This window comes from Grus americana, chromosome 2 (genome assembly GCF_028858705.1).
Source record: "Grus americana isolate bGruAme1 chromosome 2, bGruAme1.mat, whole genome shotgun sequence".
In the NCBI taxonomy this organism is placed as follows: Eukaryota; Metazoa; Chordata; class Aves; order Gruiformes; family Gruidae; genus Grus; species Grus americana.
Genome location: NC_072853.1, coordinates 56168430 through 56184396, shown reverse-complemented (window position 1 = coordinate 56184396; position 15967 = coordinate 56168430). Strand labels below are relative to the sequence as shown.

The window sequence follows — 15967 nt, the reverse complement described above, 5'->3', positions numbered from 1 at the left end:
GGGATGAGTGTTGCTCACTGTAATTTTTGAGGAAATGTCTACTCTCTAAGCACTGAAGACCTAGAGTTCACAGAATCCAGATTTGTCAGCAACAACCAGTGGAAAAGACGCAGCCCTGGCTTCCAGAGGTGGGAAGGATTCATTGTTTTAAACGAGATCTACAGGTAGCTCCAGTATGCCTCTGAACATCAGAGGTGAGGGCAGCCAAAGCTAGTGGGTATTTGAGAAAATTTGGTTCTATTTTCTAGATTCTCACTACTATTTGTAAACTAAGGAAATTCCATAAGGGAATGGAAATTTGGACTTTACACATAGGAAACCATTGCTGTACAGGAATGATTTTTTCAAGAACTAATTTTCTTGAAGAAACACAGTTTGACAGTAAGGCTATATTGTTAAGAACAAAAAACAAAAAAAATTAGAACTAGTTTAGCATTTTTCTTAATTGTCACTAATTTTCATCACCAGAAATATTGGCAGTTCTTCAAACAAGTAGAGTGGTCTAAACCTTAAAAAACCTCAAGCTTCACAAATCAATCCCAACACTTCTTTTGTGTTACTCTCACCCCACCCTCTCCTTACTGATTATCTGTAATGCTATAATTAGGTATTTGAAGGGGCAATCCATCACTGAGAGTGAAATAATCTAGCAACTAGAGCATCGTAACAGGATACCTTTTTATTTTGAGTTGGTTTTTCCCCCCCCCTTAGGTCCTTCCTCTCGAATTATAATGTTCTTCAAAATCAGGCACTTGCTGTGACCCATCTGTAACTCTGGTAGATGCTCAAGATTGCTCAGCTCTTCCTAAATTGTGCAGACGATTAGGTATGTTGTAGACTGTTCCTCCACATTCATTATCAGTCATTAGAGTAGCCCCAGTTCCACATACACATTATGTCCTACTAACTCGCTTTCAAACGAGGTAATTCAAATGAATCTAGGTTGACCGTTCTATTTGTGTACCTGCACAAAGATATTCAGCAACATCAATATTCATTTTCAGTCCCTCATTAAATGAACTGAACTGTGAATACCAGGCTTCAGTTGTGTAGTCTTGAGTGGTCTGTGTTTTGAGCAGCAGGAGAGCTTTTTCCTGATTAGTCAACAGCTGCAGAGAACCCACATATATGAAGTGAATTCATATATGGGCCTCTAGTCTGTCACGTTTAGCAGTCTGTCACCAGCCATTGCCACTCTTCCTTTTTATTTCTCTCTGGCTGTTTGATGGGGCCATCTAGGCAAAAGCATGCATAGATTTTTTCTTGTTAGCTAGTTTGTTCAGCCTGGAGGAGAGGAGACTGAGGGGAGACCTCATAGCGGCCTACAACGAAGGGGCAGGCGCTGATCTCCTCCTCCTGGTGACCAGTGATAGAACCTGTGGGAACGGAATGAAGCTGTGACGGGGGAGGTTTAGGTTGGATATTAGGAAAAGGTTCTTCACTGAGAGGGTGGTCGGGCAGTGGAACAGGCTCCCCAGGGAAGCGGTCATAGCACCGAGCTTGACTGAGTGTTGTGCGTTCAAGAAGCGTCTGGATAACGCGCTCAGTCATATGCTCTGATTCAGCTGGTCCTGTGTGGAGCCTGTGTGGAGCCAGGAGTTGGACAGTTCTATGATTCTATGATCCAGACTTTTCCTTCAGCATCTGTTTTCAGCTTTCCAACACTGACATGCATAGTCAACTACTGAGTATCATAGAATCATAGAATGTCTCAAGTTGGAAGGGCCTCATAAGGATCATCAAATCCAACTCCCTGCTCCATGCAGGACTACCTAAAACTAAACCATATGACTAAGAGTGTCATCCAGACACTCCTTGAACTCTGACAGGCTTGGTGTTGTGGCCACTTCCCTGGGGACCCTGTTCCAGTGACCGACCACCATATCAATGAAGAACCTTTTCCTAATGTCCAATCTGAACTTCCCCTGACACAGCTTCATTCCATTTCCTCCTCTCCTATTGCTGGTCACCAGAGACAGGAGATCAGCACCTCCCTCTCTGCTGCCCCGCTTTGAGGGAGTTGTAGACTGTGATGAGGTTACCTTCTCCAAGCTGAACAAACAAAGTGACCACAGCTGCTCTTCATAAGTCTTGCCCTTAAGGCCTTTCACCATCTTGGTCTCCCTCCTCTAGACACACTCTGATAGTTTGATGTCCTTCTTATACTGAGGCACCCAAAACTGCACATGATACTTGAGGTGGGGCTGCACCAGTGTGGTGCACAGTGGGACAATCACCTCCCTCACCAGCAAGCTCTGCTGTGTTTGATGCGCCCCAGGACACAATTGGCCCATTGGGTGCCAGGGCACACTGTTGACTCATATTCAACTTGCCATCAACCCAAATCAATAGACCCAAAGACTTGCTATCAACCCAAACCAACCAGTAGAGCCAATATGTCCTTGTTTGTCAAGATCGAACTACAAATCTCAGGCAGAATAACAAGCATTGGGACAAACTGCAGTACTGCAGAAATGAGTTTGTCATACCCTCAACTATTTCACTACAAAGAGAACAAGCATTTTTATTGCAGGTTTTTGTTGTTTTGTCATGGTGTTTTTTTTCCCAATAGCTGTGCTTGAATCTATTTGACTGAGGGCATCATTTTTTTAAACCAAAATAATGTTACCTTTCATGATGTGAATACTCTTTTACTGTTATAAAGACTTTTATCTTGGTATGGTTCATACACTTTCCCTAAATGGGAGGCTGTATGTATGATATATTAAGTGTATGTGCATCAGTAGAATCATAACTACATGAGAAGAATGTACTGATTTACTGTATAAAAAAGTTTTGGTAAAGCTGTACAACTTTTATGGATACCCTGGCCTACACTTCAACTCATTTATGTACACAAATACAAGATCAACATGGAAAAAAAACCCCAACAACCTAGCTCAAAAAGCAGAGAAAGAGGTGGGATTTTGATTTCCTTATAATTGGTGAAAAATGATCAATATGCTAGTAGGTAGTGTAGTCTGAGTGGCAACGTTTTCATTACAAATTAAATTGGTATTGGCCAGCAGAAAAAAACTTGGGGCAGAGCTCACAGGATCGGTACCACAGCATGGTTGAAATAGAAAAAGAGCTTCTGACCTTCTTTGCTTCTGAAGCGAAGAAAGAAAGGGGAGGGAAAAAAAAGCCCCCAAACCTCTCATTTTGTTAGTAAGTAGATGTATGGAAAAAAAGACTATTTTAATACATTTTCAAGCTGTGTTCTTAAGGAAAATCGTAGTTAGTATTTCCATCCTTCCTCTACAGTCCAGATACTCTTAGGGCAGCTAGTACATGTGTTCATGTTTAGAAACGTGAAAGGAGACCTGCTTCAATGTGATGAGCTGTTTGGAGATGTCGCTTTGTGTCTGTACAGTTGATTTCCACTGTAGAGCCTTTTGTATATGCCCCTAAATGCTAAACTATTTTTCTTCTCATGCAGTTTCTTTTGCCTTCTGCTGTCTTGTACTCTTCTAGGTTTGATCCAGGTTGAATTTATTTCAAGAGAAATACTTAAAAGAAAATACATGAAGTATTCTTTCGGAGAGAGGGGTGAGAGCAGGGTTGATTGGCTAGATCAGCCTCCATGGCTGTCAAACCCAGTCTCTCTGAGCTTAAAGGATATTGATGGAATATTGACAGACCAGTCATCGTTCCAGTGGAAGGCACTCTTGCTACTCAACTGAGTACAGCAGTATAGTTAATTTAGATGTCTCTTTAATCAATCTTTCTCACAGTCTGTTCTGCAATACTTATAACATCTGAACTATGTTACTCTTCTAATTAATTTCTCTTTTCGGTACACGTCTAAAGGGATAGCATTATGCCCCTATTACAGATGGGAAACTGAGGCCCTGATATTTTTGGCTCTGTACTGTTTTAGACTGCTTTGAAAATTTTTAGATGGTTATTTTATGTATTAAGTCTTGAGGATTTCCTTCATGAACTGGTTGGAATTTGCTGTTTTGGAAAGGGTGGCAGAACAATTTTTAAGACAATGGCAGTCAAAATGAACACAAGATAGGGACTGCAAGCTTACATGTGTACGCTGCCAGAGTAGAGTTTAAGAGCAAGATTTCAAGGCTTGTGCTATAATGCATTGGAAAAGTTATATCACTTCAGAAGAGTAATCCAAGAAATAGTAGTCTTGAGCTAGCAAGAAATGCTAAGCACAGGGGTATAGCTGACATCTCTCTTCCCCGTGGAGTACAAAGTTTTATACAGCTTCTTCAAGGCCCATAGCAGAATGCAGATTCCTCCCAGATTAACATCCTAAAACAATCTCTTCTCAAATATAAATTAACTCAGTGGCTTCTGTTAACTTCATTGCTCCTTTTTCTATGCTCTAAATTTGTGAAAAGATATTAACACTCTGGATCTGTATGCAAGTTTTTTCTTTGGTGGAAATAAACAATTACTTTTTTTTCCCCTGTTTTCAGAAACTTCATCTACTCTGAATATTTTCCCCTCTTTTCTTGGGTGGTCAACTGTGATTCCCATGTGAATTTTAGATATACTTTCTAAACTGTTTTTATTTTGACAAATACCTCCCCTTTTTAATATTTGTTCCCTTCCAGACTTGAATATTTTATTTACTGTGTGAATGAACTGAAAGAACCATTTTCCTAGGCCATCAGAACCCATTTGAGGATTTAAAAGGATAGCAATTTTGAGTGATATCACACCCTGGTTTAGTTCCTTAATATCTTTTTTTCCCTGAAAATTCAATATTAGCATTATTGCATCCATATTGTTCTCATTTTTGACAAATTCCATACAAGCGTGGGATATTTATCATCCAGTATCAACATGTCAGATTGAGTATGATTAAATCAAAGAAGAAAACAAACAAAAATTAGAAAAAGTCCTACTGTAAACTGCTCTGCAGATTCTTTATTGTACTATTGATTTTAAGCAGGTGTCTTCATTGATTTCCGTGGGGAGTTTGGTTAAAAATCAATAGTATGAGCTGGCCTCCTGATTGTACCTTAAAATTTGTACAAAGACAATAAAAGCATATTATGTGAGGGAGAGACCTTTTACTAGTACCATTAATTTGAGAGTTAATGGGGTGTATTCTGATCACTGTCACTTCTGAATAGGTTTCCTTTGACATATCATGCAGATCATGCACATAGAGAACAGGCTATACGCATGTAACCCATACCTTTCTTCATGCAGGAGTGAACAGCTTTCTACATCTTCCTGGGATCAGGATTGATTTCTACATATGCAGAGACCCTTGGGAGAGCTGGAAGGAAATAAGCAGGACACAGGTTAGACAAGGGACTCACTTAGCCCTCACTTTTTAACAAATTTGAAGATGCAGAACACCTAATACCCTTTAGCTATTGCCATGGGTTTGTGTGGTCTGCACGGGAACTCTGGTCTGTTCTGTGAAGGCAAGCAGCTCTCCATCCCCAGTGAAAGGGTGTTTTAGAATTATATTTTGCTGAATTCCTCGGTTCACAGAGAATTATTATCACAAAGGTTTTCTCTTCCTTGACTTGAGTGGAATGGCTTCATAGTTACACAGTGGCTTCAGATTTTGCCTTTATTCTGTTGTCATGCTTTACATTCAGCTTTCCAGTTCTGTATTTGTTTTAAATGTAACAAGAGATTCTTCGTAAAAGAAGATGGCAGTACACGTCTAAGAAATATGAAACTCACTCCATCCATCCATCCATCAATCCATCCATCCATCTGTCCATGCAGGTAAAGCTGGCTTACTCCAGATGGACTGTGGGATGTAGTGAGGGAGAAGAGAGAAGTCCATCCATGGGCAGTAAGTGGCTTGAATGGCTACTGCAGCTTCTGGTCACCAGTGTTCAAAGCAATTCCCACTCTTCTCTTGGTCCACCCATGTGATGGCCTTTCCTGATACCCCTACATGGAAACAGAGACTGTGTTCATTGACTTCTATGGAATCAAACCAGTGGGTACTTCTTTTTTGGGTTGAAGTTTCCAATAAAGTTCAGAAGAACACTAAAAAATGTATGGAGTGGTTTTGCTGATGCAAGCATATTTACCTCAGCCCTGTTTGTAGCAATACTTCAAATAGTCTTAGATTTAATATATCTGCTATTGAAGTGAGAAGCTCAGTAGAGAGCAAAAAATAAATCCTGCAGATAAATGGATCTACAAACAAATTCTTAGAATAAAATTAAAGCTAATGATTCAATAATCTCTGACTACTGTAATATGATAAAACTTGAAACATACCTTCAAGGTATGCAATCTTATGGAGCTCAGATTGTTTTAATAAGCTTAACTGACCAAGTTTCCTCCTTACTTTTAGTGCTATGCTTTTCCTAGCAATTCCAGAGAGCTATTTGTTGGATAGCTTTCAAATGTTTGATTCATTTAAACAGAAATAAATTCTGAGGTTTGATAGTCAATATTGCTAATTATTATGATCAACTTGGAAGCCTTGAATTTAAAATGGAAGGGTTACAATTAGATGAAGGCATTACTTTACTCACTATAAAGAATAGCAGATTTTTTGTAAAATTTGTGGGGTCTTTATATGGGTTGGCTCTTTTGTAACCAATGGCTTTTAAAAACTCAAGAGTTTGTTTTCTTCCTTGTATTTGTCTGTGAAATACTAAAGGATAAATTCCCTCCAAATGAAGAGCTAGATCACAGAGCAAGTCAGATATGGAATGTTTTCTCTCCCATGCAAACACACAAACACACACATGCTTACGCATGCACAGAGATACACATATGAAAACCAACACTTGCTTTTAGTCCATGAAATGTTTATTTCAAGAACTTGAACTGTTTGTGCATTTCAAGACCACTAGGTGCTGCCTATTCACTGCAGCAAACCTCACAGTCTCTTAGAGTGAATGAAATATGTGGATTATTCTTAGTATCAAACTGAATTTGAGGCCTTTTGCTTCCCAGTGTAGTCTGAACAACTGAGAATAAAGCTAAAAATATGGTAGAGGGCTTAAGTTAGGATAAGCATTTCCTCGGCCACTTAGTTTTGAGCCCTCAATTACTGACATGGTGAATGAAAGGTATCAAGAAAATCCTGCAAAAAGCCTTTCCAATGTTTTAGGAAAGGAAAACAGAAAAAGCCCTCTCCTATTCTGGTCTGACTAGCATAGGAGGGATTTACAGTCAGGCAATTACAGAAAATTGAAAAATCTAATTAAGGTTCACTTAAAAGTTTCTAATCTCACTTTAGCTCTGATGCTCATTATCATCTTAAATGTGACATCTATTGTTTTTTAAATAACACATGAAGAGCTGAATTCTTACAGTTAACACTCAATCCTTCCTAATATACTTCATTACCTGCTAATTCTGTACATGCGACTGCAGATTAAGGACAGGCAGGAATAGAAGAAGAAAGTTTTTCTGCATCGTTATAATAGAAAGAAAGAAAGAATACAAAGCTCTAGCTTTAAACAAGTCTGTCCATGATAGTTGTAAATATGCTTAGGAGTGAAATTCCAACAGCAATCACAACATGTGAGTCACCTATCCCCAGACAAATGGAAGCTCATGGTTGCTTGAAATGGCTTGGAAACCTTTGTGATTTGGTTCTGCTTAACCAACCTGTATTCCTATCTTCTAGAAGATGTACTGGTTTAAAAATAAATATGGGACAAGAAATAGAAGTAAAGGGCATGGATAGTGTGTCTATATTAGCATATTACGATAAATGAAACATCAAAATAAAGTGTGCAGTATGCAGAAAGCAGGGTTATTGCTACTATGTGTGTTTGATACCGCTGTGCTCTTTTTCTAATGAAGAAGAGATGACATTTCATTCTTCCTTTGACTCAAATAGACCATTTTTTCAGTAGGAAGAATAACAGAGATGCGAAACTAATGTTGAAAAGCAGACTGAGCATTATGAAAAGTTTTTTTGCAAAGATTTAGATAAAAAATTGCAAAAGAACAATTGTTCTCTCCATGTCAGTAAAGTGACCCTAAGAATAAGCTATTCTCACATTGTTTTCAAGGTCTGGAAAAAAATAATAAAGCTCAAGTAAACAGTAAAATATAGTAAATTAGTAGCCTAGGTGAAGAGATTAATCAGTTCTGTAAAATATCTATTAATACCTCATATAAAAATTGTCTTAAGGGAATATGTAGTCAGGTGATGGAATGTCCGAGGGAGCGGGCTAGTGGTAAGAGCTTGGGTAAGATTCTGAAGCAAAGTTTAGAAACCATAAAACCCTGCACGTTCAGCCTTCAGTTTCCCCTCTCTTTAATTGCAAGGTGCAAATTATATATCCCAGAATGATGTTATGATCCAGAAGACGTAATGTGAATCAAAACACACTCCATGTTATATTTATCAGCGGGAAATCCCAAATCCTTTTAAGCTAATGGGAGGTTATTTTTTTTCACCTCTAATTTCAGTGTAGCGAGGCCTCATCCATCAGTGCTTTGGCTGTTCTTTTACTTTAAGCATTGGCGAGGAAGTGCAGGCTGCTGCCAGTTGTGTGGAACAGGCACGACATTCCCATCCGTGTTTCTGAAACCCTTGTTTTTCACAGCCACTGCCAGGTTCGGGGCCATACAGTCACAGTGTTCTCTGCTGCAGATGTTCTCTAGTTTTGCAGAGCAAGAGACTTGGTGTCAGCTATTCACACTGGCAGCATTGTGTGACATTTATACAAATGTGGTCAAAAGAAAAATGGTATCTACTGGAGGTGGGAACAGTCAGGCTCATCTGGTCCATGTCACTACTTTATTGTAGTGCACATTTTGTCTCCTAGCAGTATAAATAAGCATGATGTGGGGAAGACTCTAATTGTTTGCATCATTCCCTTTTTCAGGAGATCTGCCAGAAAAACAGCTTTAAATCATGTCTGGGGTACTGAAGAGATACTGGTGGCAGAGCCTTCCCCAATGAACAGTGACCAGCTGTGTGGTGTCCAAGCTTTAAATTCCAAATTCCTGAAAACCCATCAGCTATTTAACGATGTTATTTTCAGTTACACGTGGCAAGCTTGACCAAAGAACCCGCTTAGTGAATGTCAATGTTCAGAGATTAGTGTGTAAATGCCAAGCTTGTGTCTGATCACACAGTTGTCCAAGTTACAAGATGTAGACCTTTATTTGTAGTGAAGCTGGCTTCTTTATGACAGTGATGATAAGATCACCATTAACAAACATCTCATTTTCTGGATAGAACAGAATATTTACTTCAGGAAGGTAAAAAGGAGAATATCTGGTAGCATCTTCTAAAGTTAAATATATTTGTATCAGTAATTTATATGCTGTTATTCTTGAAGTGATATTAAATAACACTAATTTTCAAAGGATCTTGGAAATCTGAAGACAATCCAGTGAGGATTTCCAGCATTGTTCTAGAGAAAGTGAAGGAAACTCAGGGATCTGCTTACTTGCTTAAATCCCGTAGAGAGTAACGAACCAGTTAATTTTGTTAAAATTATAAATTTAAACTGTCAATCAACATAATTTTATGGAAGGTAGATGTCTCTTTCCAAACAAACTCATTACATTTATTTTATAGTGAACAGTGGATCTGATGGAACAAGGTGGTTATATCGATACAGTAGTGTTGGATTTCTCCAGTGGGTTTGATATAATCCTGCACATTCTGAATAAAAGATGTGATTTATGCAGGACAACCAGCGTGCACAGCATATAGATTTAAAACTGGATTACTGAAAGGCCTTGAAATGCAACTGATACCAGGTTGACAGAGCTGGGTGTCTCCAGCAGGTTCCAAAGGGGTCATTAAAGTACTTCAACACTCTTTTTAAAATCAATTGTGTAGATGATGATACAGAATCTTCACCTGGATGGTTTAAAAATGACATAAAGATCGACCAGGAAGTAGATAATGAATACAAGTTGCTTTACAGAGAGGACTTAGTTACCTAATTAAATGCAATTACCCAGTCCAAAGAACTGTGATTCAGAAGAGCCACATCTATAACTACGAGTCATTACGGGGCACAGCAAAATCTGAGCCGGCGCTGAGTACTCTTCAGCGGGGCTACTTGGTCTTGGCACGTGATTTTGGCTATGCTGTCCTTCGTATTCCAATTAACTCTAGGAGCTGCCTCGGGTATGTCTGACTGCGTGGTGTAGACTTGCTTACTCTTTGTCTTGGTAGATGAGTGTCTCGAAGAGTTGAAAGTTCACTGTAGATGATCATCTCAAAATCAAGCATTAAGGCTAGGTTTTAAGAAGAAGGAGCAAAGGGAAATGGCAAAGTGACTTAGCCAGTACACATATCAACAGTAACAGCATTACTAGAATATTGTCTTCATTTTTCATACCTATGCTATGAAAAGAATGCGGAGATATGGTTGAAGGATACAGAAGGGTACAGAGCAATGTCGTGGCTATGTCTGCTTGGATTATTGGCTTCTAACTTTTAGGGAGTTTGAAAGAAAGCAGAATGCCTTTCTACCAGTGGCCCATGTTCATAACTTCACTTGTGGACTGTTCATTACTTGGTTAGAAAAAGTCTGAGCTAAAAGTATTCAGCATTGTTCTGAGAATGAATCTGTCTGTTCTCCAGTTTGTGTCCGAAAGCAGAGTTTCTCTTCAGGGTTGACCCATCCTTGGTCCTTTTCCTTGTGCTTTCCCTTCCCCATTTGATTCTTAAATGGTCCTTTTCTCATGACCTTCTTCATATGAAAGCCTGTTGTGCACCTAGAACAAATATCAGATAAGGTGAGCAGAGGAGATTAACTAAGTCCCACACAGGCAATTGCATAATACTGTGCTTTTTAAAATTTGAACCTGAATTTTTTAGAAAAGATGCTAATCATTGTATACTATTCTAAAGACCCTCTGTAATTACCTTTTCATTTTCACTGACTTCACTGATAGCAGAGCATGGACCAGTAATGATCTTTGGCTACACAGTGCTTTTTTCCTTTCAATGAAGGGACAATAGATAATTATAGCTTATTAATGGACAAAAGAACAGTTATATACATACAGGAAAAATGTTAGAGTCTTATTCAAAGCCGCAGAGAGAAAACTCAATGCATAGAGGCATTCTGTTTTATGGAAAAACTTGGGTTTTGTTTTTCCTCTGAACAGTGGTTTTTCAGAGGCTCAGTAACATTTTGCACGCTGCATTATTTTGTTATTTAGCACTGTGTGAGGATTTGCATCTTATGGAAGGGGAAATCTACCAAAATTCAAAGCAGTTTCTGAATTGTTTTATTGACTTTGGTTCAGGTGGGTCTATCTTTTTTTCAGTTAACCACAGATTTGAAAACAGGAATTTTAAGTGTGATGTAAAATGTACCTGCCACTGAAAACTCGTAATCTGCAAGCATCCCATATGACATTTTGATATGTGCTTTTGCTATTTTTAAAGATCAATTTTTTATATAACTCCAGTAACAACAGGTATTACTTGAATTTAAATGTTTTCCAGATTATTTAGTAAGTCTTATGGCTGCAAAAAACCTATGTATATCACATTAATAAAGCTAGACCACCTGCCTCCTGCCTTGATCAATACATCAGCTGTTAGGGAAGGGATAAATCTGTGCTGTAAATTGTAGCTATTTGTTTGTACTCCAAACCCTTTCAATTCAGTCTTTTAAAAAGGAAAGAGAAATATATCCTCTTCCCCAGTCCCTAACAAATATTGCTATGACTTAGAGGTGCAATTTCAGATTAGGTTATTTCCATTTCAAAAGGAGCTTTGAGAAGAGCGGATACATGGAAGATGCAAAACCACCAGAGTCTTTGTGGACCACAATTTCTGAACTGTAGTAGACTTTTATTATTTAATTGTTAATAAGATGCACCACAAGATGGCTCTCTAACAACAAAAATGATCAAAAAATCCAGAGCTGGTACTAAAGATAGTTGTTGAGCTCTGACTGGGAGCAAGTTCATTGGCACAGACCTGTGTGCAGTGCTGTTGGAGCTGAGGAGAAACAGTTTAACCACCCTGACAATACCAAATGCATTCGTGTTTTTTTCCTGCGTGGCGTTATTTGCTTACAGGAAGCAACTAGAATATAATAGCACTCGCTTAAATGTTCAACAGTAAATAGCCATGCCCACCTGGGACAAGTTAACAGTGTATTTTTTATGTGGATGCTGAGTGCGATGGCACAAGAACTCAATGGCATTTTGTGGTTGGTTGACCCTGGCTGGAGGCCAGGTGCCCACCACAGCTGCTCTATCACTGCCCTCCTCAGTTGGACAGGGGAGAGAAAATACATCAAAAGGCTCCTGGGTTGAGATAAGGACAAGGAGAGATCACTCACCAATTACCATCACAGGCAAAATAGACTCAACTCAGGAAAATTAATTTATTACCAATAAAATCAGACTCGAGGAATGAGAAATAAAACTAAATCTTAAAACACCTCCCCTCACCCCTCCTTTCTTCGCAGGCTTAACTTCACTCCCAATTTCTCTACCTCCTCCCCCGCTGTGGCACAGGGGGACGGGGAATGGGGATGGGGTCAGTTCGCCACATGTTGTCTCTGCCACTCCTTTCTCCTCAGGGGGAGGACTCCTCACACTCTGCCCCTGCTCCAGCTTGGGGTCCCTCCCACGGGAGACAGTCCTCCATGAACTCTTCCAACATGAGTCCTTCCCACGGGCTGCAGTTCTTCACAAACTGCTCCAGCGTGGGTCCCTTCCATGGGGTGCAGACCTTCAGGACCAGACTGCTCCAGTGTGAGTCCCCCATGGGGTCACAAGTCCTGCCAGCAAACCTGCTCCAGTGTGGGCTCCTCTCTCCACGGGTCCACAGGTCCTGCCAGGACCCTGCTCCAGCGCGGGCTTCCCATGGGGTCACAGCCTCCTTCGGGCATCCACCTGCTCTGGTATGGGGTCCTCCACGGGCTGCAGGTGGAATCCCAGCTCCCCATCATCCTCCATGGGCTGCAGGGGGACAGCCTGCCTCACTATGGTCTTCACCATGGGCTGCAGGGGGATCTCTGCTCCGGTGCCTGGAGCACCTCCTGCCCCTCCTTCTTCACTGACCTTGGTGTCTGCAGAGTTGTTACTCACATATTCTCATTTCTTTCTCTGGCTGCAATTGCTCTTGGTGTTGTGCAGGCTTTTTTCCCCCTTCTTAAATACATTACCCCAGAGGTGCTACCACCATCACTGATGGGCTCGGCCTTGGCCAGCAGCAGGTCCGTCTTGGAGCCGGCTGGCATTGGCTCTGTTGGACATGGGAGAAGCTTCTAGCAGCTTCTCACAGAAGCCACCCCTGTAGCCCCACTGCTAGCAAACCCTTGCCACACAAACCCAATACACATTTTTAGCTGAAGAATAATTTCAAAACAATTTATACCACTTTTGAGTGAAAAAAATGAAGCATTTGTTCTTATTTTGTACTATTTTGTTCCCTACTGTTCTTTTGAAAAGAAGATAAGCATGTTCCAAACTTCCATTTATTTACAAAAATTATGTACATAGCTGTTACTTGACCAATATACAGGTTTGCTCGTTGGAAATGAAGATTTGCATATGTACAAAAATGTGGGGAGACATATGCATGTGAAAAAGACATACCAAATAAAAGTATCAACCACAAACTTGTGTGCAGTAATAGGCCTAAACAGGTACAGTCAGAAGTGTCTACTAGGAAGGGCCATCTCCCAAGAACTATGCACTGACTTTGCTAAAGATGAAGTACCAAACTTTTGTATTTTTGTCCTTCATCTCATAGGTTATTGCCAAAAACCAGAACATCCCTGCCTGTAGCAAAGGCTAAACCAAACTTCAGTTCTTTTAAAGGCAGTGGCCATTTTTGGGGAGACATTGGGTAGGTCTACACAGTCCCAGCACAGGACACTTCATGTCCTGGACACCCAAAAGACAAAGACACTAGTCTAACTTGACTACTCTAGTCTAGTTGAACTCCCCTTGAAACTTAAGTGCAAATTTAAGAATGCAGTGGAAGAAGCAGGGTCAGCATCTAAGACTGAGTCCTCCATTCTTGCTGAGCAGACCAGGACACACGGAACCCAGAGAAGAAAGTCAGAAACTGTCCTTAGCTGCTCCTCATCTATTAGTCATGGCTGATAGCAGCACTTCAGTAATTGCTCGCGTGAGCATTTCTGTTCCACGTGAGGACAAAAATCAAACAGATTAGTTTAAATTCACCTGTTTTAATTTTCCCCTAGATGGAGTAGAAGAGCTCTTGTAGTCAGTTACCCGCTCTCAGCTATGAGTTACACACTATCCAATTCATAGCAAGGCAAAAAAACGGATTAGTTTCAACTATCTTCAGCAGCTTGTTAAGATAACATGTCCTGAAATGAAGTGCTCCCATAGTCAGGCATAGCAGAGATGTGATGCTAGAATCTCTTTTTCCTTCCCTCTCAGCTGCTAGCTGCTGTTTCAGACCCAGTACCTGACTGCAGAAAGGCTTAGGGAGTACTAATAAATCAAAGGCAGGCACAGATTTAATGTGTTAGTGGGTTTGCCTGTGACTGAACTTGGGATAGAGAGCTTAGCTTAGCCACAACCCATTGTTATTATGGTTTTGAAAGAGACCACTTCACAGAGGCTTGTGCTGCTAGTAATGAAATATAAGAGGATTACTGTTTTGGACAGAGATTTATATCTAGTCTTCCCAGCTCTAATAAGAAATGGTCCTAAGCCGCATAAAATGGGATCTAGACTTTCCTAAAGTTTAGCGGTGTTCTGAATGGGGACTTTGGTTCAGGGAAAGTATTTATAAACTTACCGATCCTGAAGTGTCTACTCTCTGAGACTCCCTAGTCTGCTCTACAGCTCCCTGTGGAGCAGTCCAGCAAAATTACTATGATAAAAGGTCTGCCTTAAAGTTCTTCAGCCCTAACCCTGTCCAGGATACTCATAAAGGGCTCTTGTTGCCGAGCTGGCCTCTTTTGTTACTGCCCTTCAGGTGAATCATCTTTCACAGGGGTGAGATAAGGTTACAGACAATGCTAGTGGAGATCTTCTGATTTGTTATAATGTGACCACTGTTTGATTGCCCATGTGAAATCATGGGATAGACTGTGTCTGTTGATTAACACCAAGCGAGATGATGTATTAGACACTGAAATGGCTGGATTAAACTGGTAGTCATGGCTGATTCCTTCCCTACTACTCATAACACCCTGACCACTCTCTTCACTGGAAGGGTAACCTCCAGTTACAATCTGTTGCAAAACTTAATCTGATGAAAATGGCCCATTTTAGGTGGTACTGGAACAAAAAAGGATCTGTAGATCTGCGGGATGGACCAGGCAGGTTATATCCATTGCTACACAATCCCAGGACAGTTGAGGTTAGAAGGGACTATCTGGTCCAACCTCGCTGCTCACTAGAGCAGGTTGCCCAGGACTATGTCCTGACAGGCTTTGAAGAACTCCACAGATGGAGACTCCACAACTTCTCTGGGCAACTTGCTCCAATATTTGACCACCCATACAGTAAAAAAGTGTTTTCTTGCGTTCAGATGGAATGTCATGTGTTTTAATTTGTGTCCTTTGCCTCTTGTTCTGTCACTGGGCACCACTGACAGGAACCTGTCTCTGTTGTCTTCACTCCTTCCCATAAGTTATTTATATAAATTGATAAGATCCCCTGAGCCTTCTCTTCTCTAGGGTGAACAGTCCCAGCTCTCTCAACCTTTCCTCATATGAGAGATGCTGCAGTCCCTTCATCATCTTAATGGCTGTTAGCTGGACTTGCTCCAGTAAGTCTATTTCTGTCTTGTACCGGGGAGCTCAGAAGTGGACTCAGCACTCCAGTTGTGGTCTCACCAGTGCTGAATACAGAGAAGGGATAACCTTACCTTCTGGCAACACTCCTCCTAATGCAGCCCAGGACACTGTTGGCCTTTTTTTGCCACAGTGGTGTATTGCTGGCTCATGGTCAGCTTGTTATCCACCAGGAACCCAACGTCTTTCTTGGCAAAGCTGCTTTCCAGCCAGTTGCCCCCCGTGTGTGCTGGTGCCTGAGATTATTCCTCCCCGTATGTGGCATTCTGTTTCCCCTCTCT

The 15967-nt window shown here is 40.6% G+C and overlaps 1 long non-coding RNA gene across 1 annotated transcript in view; it reads left to right on the top strand.

The window, feature by feature from the left end:
• Positions 1-15967, top strand: part of LOC129202186 (uncharacterized) — a 30759-nt gene that overhangs the window by 511 nt on the left and 14281 nt on the right. Inside the window, exon 2 of the long non-coding RNA XR_008575649.1 lies at positions 712-826. This is a non-coding gene — a long non-coding RNA (uncharacterized LOC129202186). The remainder of the gene's footprint in view (positions 1-711; positions 827-15967) is intronic.